General features: G+C 35.7%; 1 protein-coding gene across 20 annotated transcripts in view; it reads left to right on the top strand.

Moving 5' to 3' along the window:
* MYT1L (myelin transcription factor 1 like) overlaps positions 1-12,157 on the top strand; it is a 578,669-nt gene that overhangs the window by 293,157 nt on the left and 273,355 nt on the right. Inside the window, exon 5 of one of the 20 annotated variants that reach the window (XM_037812733.1) lies at positions 10,506-10,553. The exons of the other annotated variants lie outside the window; for them this stretch is intronic. The gene's annotated coding sequence lies outside the window, so the exon portion shown is untranslated. The remainder of the gene's footprint in view (positions 1-10,505; positions 10,554-12,157) is intronic. 20 annotated transcript variants of the gene reach the window in all.

The following is a 12,157-nucleotide window of genomic DNA, read 5'->3' as shown; positions in this document are numbered from 1 at the left end:
TACACCAGGGAGTCACTTTGGGTCTCTGATGACCTCAGATTCAAAGCTGGAGGGTTTTAGAGAAATGGAGGGAAAATGGTTGACAAGTAGCCCTGAGGAGCAAGGAGAATGTTCCGCCTATCTTGGGATCTGTTTTACAGCGAGAGAGCTACCGGGGAAGCAGTGCTCTCTGGGAAGAACCTGTTTCCAAGTAAGAGGAGGAAACATTCAGAGAAGAAATATGATATAGAAGATTTTGCTGCTGACTCTTGACTTCTATAGGCACTACTGAGATGATTTCAAGAATGAGGAGTGAGAGATGGCTCAGAATCAGGGATATATGCCAAGCAAGTCAGGCTCAGAGACAGAGATGAGGGATGACTTGAGAATCCTAGGCTTATAATGGTGTCAGATTTAATACGGAAAAGACCATGAAGAGATTCCCCTACTTCAGGGCAGAGTGATGATGAAGCTGGAAGATTGGGAAGCAGGAGAGGATATCTAGTTCCTCCAAGCTCTAACTTGGATTTTTAGGAAAATAAATGGATTAATGTGACTAAATTTAATGTAACATTGTGATTGTGAGTACAAAAATGATTTAATTACTTAGGATTAATAAAAAGTCATCAGTATCATGCAGGGCTTTTTAAATTGTTTGCCCTTTAAGTTCACTTCAGAGATTGACACAAAGATATAGTACCATCATCTTGAAAACAAAATTCTATAAATAAAATTGACTAAAACAAAGGTTATTTGATAAGGGAGTCAGAGGTATGGAAAGAAGCTACATAAAACCATTTCCTTATGATAATGTAAATACATTTATCTTACAATCTCACTAGAAGGAAATAACTCTTCTACAGTCAGCGTATCATCACATTCAAAGGTATGCATGTAATGGTTAAAGGAGAAAGACAGGCTGTCATTAAAATTTTTGGCTATAGACAGTTGCAGATGTCTTACTTTTTTAAAAAATGTAATTTTATTGAGATATAGTCACATACCATACCATCATCTGAAGTGTAAAATCAGTTATTCACTATATTATTATATAGTTATACATTCATCACCACAATCAGTTTTTGAACATTTTCATTACTCCAAAAAATAAAAATAAGAATAAAAATAAAAGTAAAAAAGAATACCCAGAAAATCTCATTATTCATTTTATGAACCCCCTATTATTCATTTACTTTTTTGTCCCTATTTTTCTACTCATCTGTCCATATATTGGATAAAGGGAGTGTGAGCCTTAAAGTTTTCACAATCACACTGTCACACTGTGTAAGCTATATAGTTATATGATTGTCTTCAAGAATCAAGGATACTGGGTTGCAGTTCAACAGTTTTAGGCATTTCCTTCTAGCTATTCTAATACACTAAAAACTAAAAAGGGATACCTATATAATGCATAACAGTAACCTCCAGAATGACCTCTCAACGACATTTGAAATCTTTCAGCCACTGAAACTTTATTTTGTTTCATTTCTCTTCCCCTTTTGATCCAGAAGGCTTTTTCAATTCTGTGATGCCAGGTCCAGGCTCATCCCTGGGAGTCATGTCCCATGTGGGGAGGACAGCAGTGAGTTCACCTGCTGAGTTGGCTTACAGAGAGAGGCCACATCCGAGCAGCAAAAGAGGGTTTCTGGGGGTGACTCTTCAGCACCATTATAAGTAGGCTTAGCCTCTCCTTTGCAGTAACAAGCTTCACAAGGGCAAGCCCCAAGATCAAGGGCTCTGCCTACTAAACTGGTAGTTCCCAATGCTTGCAAGAATATCAGGAATTCCCCAGGTGGTGAAATTTAGTATTTCCACATTTTTCCTGAGTCCCTCAAGAGGGCTTTGCAAATACTTTTTATTCTCTGCCCAAATTACTCTGGGATGTATTGGGGCTTCAGGCTAACCTGTACAAACAAACCAGGTCTCATCCTCTATTCAAGGTTCCATGTAATTGTGATGCTTGAAGAAACTGACCATACAAATTAAATTATATAGTGTGCTACAGAAAATATAGATTTTACACCAAATAAACATCTCTTCCTTTGGTCTCACATAGAAGTTGAAGTTTTAAAACATAGTCAGTATCATCCTTTACCCTTTAGTCTGATTTACCTTAGTCCCAACCAAGTCCATTTCATTCATGTCTAACTGTAGTCTGATCTCTTTTTTTTCAGCTTTTTTAACAGTTGCTGTATGGGGTAGTACTGACATTCATAGCTGCCAAACTCTGGCCCTGAGTCTCAGGTATCACACAGATGCCTGAAGTTCCAGGGACCAACCAGGTTATATACACAAACAGCTCAGCATCTCAAAATTTAAAAATAACCATTACAATTCATGAATGGATGTGACTGCTGTAAGAGCTTACAATCTAGGAAAATTTACAATAAGCCTTCCCCTGATAACCTATGCTCTCAAATTCAATTCTCAGAGTCTGCACATTATTATTAGTCTGTATTAGTGAGGTGTTGTAATGTTTGTCTTTTCGATTCTGGCTTATTTCACTTAACACACTGTCCTCAAGGTCCATTCACCTAGTTGCATACCTCACAACATCATTCCTTCTTGCTGCTGCTCAATATTCCATTGAATGTATAAACCATGGTTCATGTACCCTTAGACCACCTCCATCCATTGAAAATTGTGAATACTACTGCCATAAATCCCAGTGTGCAGATGTCCATTCATGTCCCTGCTCTCACTTCTTCAAGTATATACCCAATAACAGGGTTGCAAAACCATATGGCAACCCCATGCTTAGCTTCATGTGGAACCACCACACTGCCCTCCAGATGGGCTGCACCATTCTCCTTCCCCACTAACAGTGAGTAGGTACATTCCTCTCTCCACATTTTCTCCAGCATTTGTATCTCTCTGTTTATTTTTAAAAGTTTTGTTTACACACCATACAATCCATCCTAAGTAAACAATCAATGATACGTGATATAATGACATAGTTATGCGTTCAACACCACAGTCTGTATGCGGATATTTCCAGTTGGCTCTTGCTGCAATCTCAGCTATTCCACCCATTCTGGACTGGTGAATGATGTGTGTACAGTCACAGATGTCCCTCAAAAAATTGTTGTAGACTATTTATTAGTTGTTCTGGGCTATTTTCTAGTTGCTCTAGGGGACTAACTAAACTCCACACCTCCCTTTGCTAGCCCCACCCATACTCAGATGTCTTACTTTTAAAACCATCTGCTTAAGCTGCAAGATACAGGCACTAGGAGCCCTTCCCTTCTATCCAGAGAATCTCTAAAGAATGAAACCATGAGTGGAGGCAAAGGGGCAGCTGCAATGTGTTGAATGGGTGCTAAGCCACTGAAAGGGGCACTAATGGCTAGCATTGCAATGAGGGAAACACTCCCAAATACTCTCTGCCCCAGGGAATGTGAGGAGCTTGTATCAGGGCTTTTAGTCGAGGTTGATTTTTAGTCGAGGAAACACTAGATAAAAGACAAAGAATATCTTTATAAAGCTTAAAGTAATTACAATATGATCCAATTTACAATCAAGTCCAATTCATCTTAAAATGCATTAAGCACCTTTTCAGGGGACAACCTTGAGCAGACCAAGGCAGAGCACAGATTTAAAGGCAAACATATCAGTTATTTTCCTAATATTGTTTGAAATCTAGAAACTGTACTTCTTGAAGGGAAAGTAGGCATCTTGTTTCTAGTAAGTCAATTTATGTTTGAAATGCAGGAGACCAAGGCAAAGTCAGAAAATGGAACTTTCATAGTATTTATCAACTTACATTAATAATAAATTTATATCATATAATTTGACTTAATTCCAACCTTCCTTTAAAATTTTGCTTTAATTAAAAAGGTCAAATTGCCAGAAACAAAGAAATTAATGCAACAATAATACATTTTATGTATTCATCTCCTGTGTGAAAATTTTGTCATATAAAACCTCAGGTTGTTTTTATTATTAGAAAAGCATAGTTTTACTAGCATATGTATCTTTCCAGAGAAGGCAATGCAGTAAAAAACATGTTATTTTTCACCATTACTTATCCTGTTTATCTTTTGGTCTTATTTCTTCTCATTTTTTCCTCCTTTTAAGCACATTAGTTACTATAGAGATAGTGTCAGCATTTGTGATTTCACAAATGCAATAGAAATCAGTTAATAATTGAGAGTTCGTTTTAACCTGAAATTAACATAATGATATGTGAAATAAAAGAAGATAAATAAAAGAAGATATCTTTATCTAATAGAATATACGTTTATTTAACATTTGCAAATAACTACCCTCAAAATGACTGTTCCGATTTGCTAATGCTGCCAAGAATGCAAAATACCAGAAATGGATTGGTTTTTGCAGAGGGCGTTTATTTGGTTACACAATTACAGTCTTAAGGCCATAAAGTGTCCAAGGTAACACATCAGCAATCGGGTACCTTCACTGGAGGATGGCCAATGGTGTCTGGAAAACCTCTGTTAGCTGGGAAGGCACGTGGCTGGCGTCTGCTCCAAGTTCTGGTTTCAAAATGGCTTTCTCCCAGGATGTTCCTCTCTAGGCTTCAGCTCCTCTTCAAAATGTCACTCTCAGTTGGTCTGGGTCCCTCTGTGAATTCCTTTATATGACTCCAGTGATCCAATTAACACTCACCCTGATTGGGCAGGATAACACCTCCATGGAAATTATCCAAACGTTTCACTCACATTTGATTGAGTCTCATCTCCATGGAAACACTCAAAGGCTTCCAATCTAATCAGCACTAATACATCTGCTCCCACAAGATTGCATCAAAGATAATGGTGTTTGGGGGGACATAATACATCCAAACCAGCACAATCACCAACCCCCAAAATGAAAATACTTTTCAGAAATTGACAAAAAATAAAATATCAGTATTTTCCCAAATAACTATCACAGCATTTCTAATTCTCTCTGAAAAGAAGCCAAGTGACTGTTTACTTATAAGATTCTATTTTGAGTCCCATACAGAACTTGCAAATGTGGATGACACCTCCATTTATAATTTTTTCTGCTCAAGAAATATGCAACTGCAGTTTATATATATGCCTTGCCACTTTTCAGGCCGGTTGTGGGGCAGGAGGATACCCATAGGTTGTTAAAGTCACCACCTGGATCAAGCATGACTTCACACTGATTTTAAGGAAAGAGGGGACTGTTTTCAGAATCCACAAGTGAAGAGTCATGTATATAGCTTGATTTCCAGTCCTTTCTGTTCCAGTCTTTCTGTCTATAGCTTAGGGAAGACATTCTAGTGAAACATTTTGGTTATAAGAATATGTTGTATGTACAAGTTGTATATGCATGAATATATTGGATTCATATGGAATTTCAATCACTTATCAAGAATCTAGAGTATATAATGCACATAGTACTATCTTAGGTGCTAAGGATATATAAGTGCACTGCAAAATGACTATATGATCCCTGATCCCTTAACATAAAACTCCATCAGGCTGACTGAACCAGCATAGTTAGAGCAACATTGAAACAGTAACACAGAATCATGTCACCAGATGCAAGTCAGCGTGTACTATAGACAAGTTACTAAATGCAAGAGGATGCTGCATAAAAGTTCACCCACAGCTTTGATTCAGTTATATATATATATATACACACACACACACAGACATGCACCTCAGCTTCCAGATTGTTCCCCTCTCTCTATATTTCATGCCTTATGTCTTCATACCCCGGTTTCTTTGTTCCAGTCAGAAATGGACTATGGCTTCTTGGTTTAGTCCTCATGCTTCTACAGCTATAAACAGCCCACCAGGTTCAACCTTACTGGTTTTCTCCTCAAATCTCACGACAGTAATTATAGCTAATGAGTAATTTCTAAACTCATAAGGAGTAAGCAGATTAACAAAGCCATGCCACAGAAGCTTGACTTGGGTACCCCATTGCTTCTCAGTTCTCATCAAAGCATATCAGTTTCCTGTTGAGAGCTGTCTTTGATATTTTGATGGAGAATCTAGAAAGTTTTCTAAATTCAAAATAATATTCTTTATATTCATTCTTTATCATTTATCGTAATGGATAAATTAGGATAATTGTTCATCCTGAACAGTTCACAACATTCCACATTAATAAATACAAATTTGGGCTTTCCATAAAATAGTAAACTTTCCATTTCTAAAAGGAAACAGAGATTCTGGTTAATTGATCAATGTATTTATTTGAGAGTTTGTACATAAAACATGTTAAGACTATATATAGAATTTTCATAGAATAGAAATACAATATAGTATTGTGATATTGTAAGGATAAAATGCTACAATGTATGTGAGAGTGGGTTGTGAACCATAAATTGTTCCATAATTAATGCTTATTAATATTAGGAAAAAATACACTTGGTTAAATTTTTTTCACTCAAAAGTACTGATTAACAGTCTTTTATTTGCCAGTTGTTGTTCTAGGTGCTGGTAATACAGTGAAGAATAAGGCACATAAAACAAGGAGATTATATATTAAAGTGCAATAATGGCAGGGGTGGTGGAGGTAAATAACTAAACAATTTTTGATACAGTGTGGTTAAGTGCTATACCAAAAAGGTGACCCTAACAAACTGAGGGTGCATCAGGTGTAAAAAAAAATGCCCCTGATAAGAGTGATGGCTTAATATCATTTTGAAAATAAGAGGATATTCATTAAGAGAAGGATAAGAGAAAGTTCCAAGTACCAGAGAGAGCCCACAACTAGGGGAGCTAGTAATTCAATATGGCTGGTGTTTAGTGGGGAAGAGAGTTTGTAAGATATAAGGTGGGAGAGAAGAAGTAGGGATCGCATCTCAAATGACCATCAAGGACATGTCGAGGAATCTTGCATTTTTTCTGAGGGCTATAGGAACCCACTGAAAAAAAAATTTAAGCAGAAAAGTAACATGATCATAGTTGTGCTTCATGACTACAGCAATAAAGTTGTTTTGAAGGAGATGTGTTTGGTGTCAAGAACAAATAATTAAGAATTACTATAGAAATACAGTCATCAATATGGCACTCTGAACAAAAAGTGTCTGGCAAGATAGACAGAAATGAGCAAATTAAAAGATACTAGAGAGTTAGCATTGCTAGGATGTTGTGGAATTAGCAAGGAGGGTGATGATGGAGATGGAGGAAGAGTTAGGGATGAATCCAGATGCCTCCCTTGGATATTAAGAATCATGGTGATACCTTTCACTGGATTGGGAGCAAAGGATAAGACAGTGAGTTTGCTCTTGAGCATTACAAGATTCTACCCAATCAAATATACACTTAAAGGTTGTATCATTTAATCTTAGATTTAAAAGGTACTTCAAAATACTACCAATGGAATTCAGTTTTAATAAATTATAGATAATAAAAAAGGGGCTTGCTTTCTAATAAATCTTAAATAGTGAAGGCCATTCTAATATTCCCAAAAGAGATGGGCATATAATGAACTGATACCTTTTAATTCAGCAAACATTTGTTGCACTCCTAATACTGTTACTCAGTAAATGTTTAATGTTTGTATAATTATAGTAAACCCATGTGGGATGCAAAGTTCACTAAGACATAAGCCCTACCCGCAAGTTACTTACAATCTAGTATGGGGGAAAAGACATATAAAATAATTGTTATTCAAGGTTGTTTAAAATAAATGCTAAAGGTGGAGGGAAGGTACAAAGTGATTTGGGGATTCAGACAAATCAGTATTTTTTATATACCTGAACCCAGTGATCACTTGTCCTGGACACGTGAATGATCATTGGTACCTGGTGAGAGAAGTACTATCAAATCTCAGTGACAACAATAACTATCATCAAAGGCCTGTCAGATGGCCTGCTCTGTGCCAGGTGATAGTGATTCAATGTTAAACAAGATAGCTACAGCCCCTGTGACAATGGAAGTTATGTTCTAGTTGAAGAGGCTGACAGAAAACAAACAAATGGATACATAAAATGATTGCAAGTTGCAATAAGTACACTAGGAAGGTAGAAAATTATGGGTTGATATAAAAATGGCAACAGCATGTCTATTCTGAGTAGGGTAGTCAGGAAAGCCCTCTCCAAAGAAAATGCTAGTTGGGCTAAAGAAAAAGAGATCTAAAGAAAAAGAGCTGGCTCTAAAAATAATGGCGATAAGACTATTTCAGGTGGAAGAAATAGTATGTGCAAAGACCCTAAGGCAAGACCAAGCTTGGCTTATTCTGAGAACCAAAAAAGACAGCATCACTGGAGCTTATTGAAGGCAGGACAGCATGATACAAAATGAAGCAAGAGAGGAAGGAGCTGGATCATGTAAAACCTTGCAACTATCATAAAGAGTTTGAAGTTTACTTTATGTATAATGGAAATCCACTGATTAGTTTTAAAGAAGAGAATTCAGGAATGTATTTGTAAAATTTACTACTCAAACAGATTAGACATTTGACTGATAAGAAACTAGAATGGCAATGAAGAAGCCAGTTAGGAGGTGGTTTCAGTATCAGGTGAGAGAAGATGAAGCTTGGACTAAGGAAATTGTATTGATCAAGAAAAAAGATTCAAGATGCATTTTGGAGATAAAGTTGCAAAGTCCTTGATTTGAGATATCTTATTTTGAGATAGGGAAGAATTAAGGATGACTCCTAGGTTTTTGACATGAACAACTGTATGGATGGGAAGTGATTTACCACGATAAAGAAGATAGAGGTGGGCAGAGAGTGTGGGGTAAGAATTAAGAGTTCAATTTTAGGCCTATTAAGTATTGAATATTCATGGAGATGTCAAGTAGGTAGGACACAACTTTCAGTACATATCTGAAGAGTCAGTTGTGTTGATATGATGTTCTCTTCTGAGCTAATTCCCCTCTGTGTTTATGTGATTTTAGAAATCACAGGAAGACAGTTTAGCAATCATTTAAACCTTCTACCTCACTTTTAAAATGAGGAACATTAAACAACTGTCTGCAGAGATGAAGCTACTCGGTTTGGAGCCCAGACCAGAACTCAGGGCTCTGACTCCCTCACCAGTGCTTTTTCCACTGCTCAGGCTTTAAAAATGCAAGCAAGTTCATCATTCAGGATTAAACTGTCACTCTTACATAATCTTTCCCTCTTTGTTACTGTGCGTTGACCATGAAAAAGGGAAATTACATGATATTACAGCTTCTACTGTAGAAACTCCTGACAATGAAACAGTCCAAAGCATCATGTCAGACCATTTCCAATGGGCTGGGACTATTTCAAGCACAGTGTCCTCCGAAACATTTCTGAATGATGGCTTAAAACCAAACAAAACAAAACAAAACAGCCTAGAACTGTGAATCATCTTTCCAGGGGAGTTTATTTAACTACTTATCCTCTCTATTGGAACATGATGTTTTAAAATCAAATTTCTTTAGAAAGGTTACACCCAGAATAAAAAAATGCTTATTCCTGATGTTTCCTTCAATTGTTGAAGAATGAAGCTATTTTCCTCTTGATGTCAAAGTGCTTTTCAGACAATAGCATTGTAAATTTGATCCCAAAGTCAAATTCTAAGCCCTGTATCATCATTATGTGATAGGAGTTACTGGTGGGTGGAAATACATAAGACCGTCTTTTAATAATTTCCCCCACTGCTTCACTGTGTGACCATAGAAGAATCACTGAATCCCTTGAGTCCTTACTTTTTCCATCAGATTTTTAAAAAGGCAATTAAATAAATCAGAAATGTTTCTTAAATCTGATGCCTCTCTCAATCCCTTTGTTTTATGCACATTTGCATGTTACTTCATTTTAGTATCATAGCAATTGTGGAGTTACAGTTTTAAATATCAGATAATCCCAAAAGTCCAAAGTGCCATAAAGCTCAATGATTTTCATATGCCAGCTCCACAATTTATGGGAAAATAAACCTTAATCTCTAAAACTAAAATTTTTGTTGTGTTGGTGTTGAAAATAAGAACAGATATGCTATTTCTTGGAGATGACAGTGAAAAGGTGCGTAATTTCAAAAAGGTAATCTGGAAGCACAACAAAATAGAGAAACATGATTATATCCTCACAAGAGTGAGAAACTTGAAACTAATGCTTTATAACAGAATTTAATACGGACTTTATGCATCAGATTTACTTTTTTTTTTTTTTGCATTTTTTCTCTATTAGAGAATTTGTGGGTTTACAAAACTACCAGGCATAAAATACAAGATTCCCACATATCATCCCACCACCAACACCTTGCATTGGTATGGAACATTTGTTACAAGTGATGATAACACATTTTTATAATTGTACTATTAACTAAAGTCTAGCTCTTATATTTACATCTTAGTTTTACCTCTTATATTTAGATATTTGATCTTAAATTGAATTAAATTTATTTGATTTATAGTTGTCAATCACTTTCTCTTGCTCATTTTTATCAACCCTTAGCACCAGAACAACAGTTGGCAGAACTAGGTACTCAGTTTCTATTTATGGAAAGGAAGAATACATGAATGAATGAATGCTAAGGACCAAATGCTTTAGAGACAAAATATGAATCTTTATGCTATAAAACATGTGAAATTGTACATTAACCAATCATTGCTAAAATTTTCCTCTACCAGAAAGAACTGGCCCTTGAGAATCCGTGTCCTACAAGAAGAAGGGATAAGGTATAGAAATTATAAAATGTGTAAATAAATGTGATTAAAAGTTACCTAAAACTAAGCACAGTCAATTAAGTTATGATGAGAATGTTTGTGTTTACCTTTGTATGGTCAGACATAAAAATATGTATTTGGTCAATACATATTTATATGCATGCAGTCGTCCAATGCAAATGCCAATAGTTGTCTAAATTATTTTAAATTATTCAGTTAGCAGTTTGGAAAATAATTTGTTAGATTCATTTTTAATGAAATATAATCTAGACTATTTTATGCACGTAAATATAATTCTAACCCCAAATCATTCCATGTCTGGAGAACCAATTTAGTCAGATTATAACATATTTATATGTGTATGCATTTGTGTATTAGGTATATGTGTATATGTTTTTATATACATATATATGAACTATGTTAGTGTCTGTAAATGTACATGTATTTGTCTATATCGTACCAGTCACTGACATCATTTACTAGTCACTTTCGTCCAAAATAGAAGTAGTGGCCTTATATAATTATAATTCAATACAGAAGTTAGATTTTTCTTTTTAGTACATTTATAACAGTGTCCTTTACTGTGCATTAATGTTTATTGAATACCTAAGTAAGTAAGTAAGTTAAAAAGTATTTTGTTTTTAATTTGAGAATATTGGAGTTGGGAAGAACTTTAAAAAGCATCTATTATAGTACCTCATTTTATAGAAAAGGAAACTGAGATGCAAACTGAAATGTTTTGTTCAAAATAAGACTCCATTTAATTATTACCTCCTCCAGGAAGCCTCCCCTGACACCTAAACCCCCATTTTTTAGCTTTAGTGCCCCTTTTCTGTACTTCTTGAGCACTGGTTAATTAACAGTTTACTTATTCTCTCTCCCATTACACTAGGCTCCTTGAAGGTTTGACATTCCATGCCTTTAAATCCCTAGAACCTGCCACACCTAGTTTCTTAGTGAGGCTTTGTTGAATGAAACATTGGCAGTTTTGTTTTTAAAAAGTCAAGGTTAGTAGCCATGTCTCCAAAACAAGATTTAATCTTCTTTATATGTCTCCAAGGGCATATTTTGGAACTATGATACTAACCATGATAAGAAATTATCATTCCTCCATTCAGCAAACCCTTCCTGAGAATCACTATGTGTGGCAGGTACTAAGGTTTCCAGGACATAGCACTTTACAGCTTCCAGGAGCCTTCAGTCTAATGGGAGAAATGAAAAGAAAACTAGTAATTAACCAGTCTTTAGGAAGCACAGAAAATTGGCATCCAATCAGGAAAAAATAAGAGTTTATTTGTCAGGCAAGGCTTCTTAGAGGAAGTGATAATTAAATGGAGTCTCATTTTGAGTGAGACACTTAATGTTTGAGCCTCAGTTTCCTTATCTAAAAAGTGAGGTACTTGAATGGGTGCGAATTTTTTATATATAATCTTGACAGTTTTATTTTATGGGTTTCATAGAAGCCAAGTAAGTATATCCTCCATATAAATGTTTCGCCAGTCTTCATGTATCTTCAGTCCCTTTCACCAACCAAATATTCCTTTGTTTTAATGCATTTTTTTTATTGTGAACTTTAACATATATACATAACAGCGATAACTTTCAAGTTAGAGAAC

Source organism: Choloepus didactylus, chromosome 20, assembly GCF_015220235.1.
Source record: "Choloepus didactylus isolate mChoDid1 chromosome 20, mChoDid1.pri, whole genome shotgun sequence".
Classification (NCBI taxonomy): Eukaryota; Metazoa; Chordata; class Mammalia; order Pilosa; family Megalonychidae; genus Choloepus; species Choloepus didactylus.
Note: the sequence above shows the minus strand (reverse complement) of the source record. Positions and strands in the feature narration are given on the sequence as shown.